Source organism: Limulus polyphemus, unplaced genomic scaffold, assembly GCF_000517525.1.
Source record: "Limulus polyphemus unplaced genomic scaffold, Limulus_polyphemus-2.1.2 Scaffold4182, whole genome shotgun sequence".
Classification (NCBI taxonomy): domain Eukaryota; kingdom Metazoa; phylum Arthropoda; class Merostomata; order Xiphosura; family Limulidae; genus Limulus; species Limulus polyphemus.
This window is the reverse complement of record NW_013669792.1, coordinates 85997-88307: the sequence shown is the minus strand read 5'-3', so window position 1 is coordinate 88307 and position 2311 is coordinate 85997. Positions and strand designations below refer to the sequence as shown.

Here is a 2311-nt window from a genome sequence, read left to right as displayed (position 1 = left end):
GACTGTTTAAAAGCATGATGTCTAATTTAATGCCAGTCAAAGAATCATTAATTCTTAAGTAGTCACCTGACTGTTTAAAAGCATGATGTCTAATTTAATGCCAGTCAAACAATCATTAATTTTTCACTAGTCACCTATCTATTTATTTATACTGTTTAAAAGCATGATGTCTAATTTAATAACATTCAAAGAATCATTAATTTTTAACTAGTCACCTGACTGTTTATACTGCTTAAAAACATGATGTCTAATTTAATGCCAGTCAAAGAATCATTAATTTTTCACTAGTCACCTATCTATCTATTTATACTGTTTAAAAGCATGATGTCTAATTTAATGCTAGTCAAAGAATCATTAATTTTTCACTAGTCACCTATCTATCTATTTATACTGTTTAAAAACATGATGTCTAATTTAATGCCAGTCAAAGAATCATTAATTCTTAAGTAGTCACCCAACTATTTATATTATTTTAGGCCAGTAAAAAAATATTTACTTCTTCACTAATCACCAAACTGTTTACACTGTTTAGAAATATGATGTCTACTTTAAGGCCAGCAAAAAAATCTTTAATTCCTCACTAATCACCGAACTGTTTATGCTGCTTTATTCTGTTAAAAGCACGGGGAACTTTTGTTTCTTGCAAAATGAATGTGCACTGTACAATGATTAAAACTGAAGACATTTCAGTTTTAGTATTACCTGGATTCTATCACTGTTTAATATATAACCTTTGAACCTTACATTTTGCATGAGGCCAGTGCCTTTCACTATTTGTTTTACATTCACACTCAAACATGGACCATTAAAAATAATTTTAATGATTACACACGTAAAAAGGAATGTATTCTTTCCTTCTGAACAGTTCAGTTTCTTTTAGGTTCCTTACAGTTTTATCATCAAAATTACTTATAACATTGCTAATGACAGTAGATTTTCTGTATGTTCATGAGTGATATGTTTCTTTATCTTTGCATGTTGAGTTTTAGAGGTAAAGGGATATTGAAAATATTTAAAAAGTATAAGAGGCTTTTATAGAGAAAGACTATTAGGACAATCTGAGAGTATTATTTTAGAGTCAAGAATAAATTTTACACAGATATTTATGTTTATATAATACATCTTTAAATGCAGGTCTCTATGCTGCTTATGTAAAGTTGCTTTAAATGTGGATTTTTGTGTGTAAATAAAAGTTTTTTAAATTTAAATGTGCAAATCCCTTTGTTGTTTAAATTGCATAGACTACAATAAAGATCACAATCCTGAAGCTTTTCTTTTGATTATTAGGATTTTAAAGTCTTACTTTCCAGGATTCTAGATATTTATTTACACTCTATTTTGTCATAATCAAAAGTAATTAAAGTAATAACTTATATTATTAAAAAGTAATGTGGACAAAGAAGATTAAGAAAAATTTAACAATTTTCACAAATATTTTTATGAAACTTACCTTATGAACATTTGAATACCTTTAGTATCTGCTTCAATCATCATCCAGCAAGAAGGGTAGTTTAGTATCCAAACGTCAGTACAGGCAGCTTGCTATGAGCTTTTAGTGAAATGTAATTGGGAAAATAAACGGTAAAGTATAGGGTTTAGAGAGCCCCTCTTAACATACCGGAACCTGCTATTGCAGTACTTATTTTATAATGCAGAGACAAACGTTTACCAAACTTCATATGTCACTGGAAATACATTTTTCCAATTATGTTTTTGTTGTGTAATAAACTAGTACTCATTGTGTTTTTGTTACGTAATACATTAGTACTCATCAATTATATTTTATTGTGTATTACACTAGTACTCATCAATTATGTTTTTGTTACGTAATACATTAGTATTCATCAATTATGTTTTTGTATGTAATACACTAGTACTCATCGAGTTTTTGCTACGTAATACATTAGTACTCAACAATTACTTTTGTTATGTAATACACTAGAACTCATCAATTATGTTTTTGTTATGTAATACACTAGTACTAATGAATTATGTTTTTGTTGTGTAATACACTAGTACTCATCTTGTATTTGTTACGTAATACATTAGTATTCATCGGTTATGTTTTTGTTGTGTATTACACTAGTACTCATCAATTATTTTTATTGTGTATTACACCAGTACTCAGAAATTATGTTTTGTTGTGCATCACATTAAAACTCATCCATTACTTTTTGTTATGTAATACACTAGTACTCATCAATTATGTTTTTATTTTGTAATACACTAGTACTCATCGTGTTTTTCTTACGTAATACTTTAGTACTCATTAATTATGTTTTGTTGTGTATTGCACTAGTACTCATCAGTT

General features: G+C 28.0%; 1 protein-coding gene across 1 annotated transcript in view; it reads left to right on the top strand.

Annotated features, from left to right (window-relative positions):
* Positions 1–1202, top strand: part of LOC106470721 (GTP:AMP phosphotransferase AK3, mitochondrial-like) — a 10469-nt gene extending 9267 nt beyond the window's left edge. Inside the window, exon 6 of the transcript XR_002613105.1 lies at positions 14–1202. The gene's annotated coding sequence lies outside the window, so the exon portion shown is untranslated. The remainder of the gene's footprint in view (positions 1–13) is intronic.
* Positions 1203–2311: the final 1109 nt, after the last annotated feature.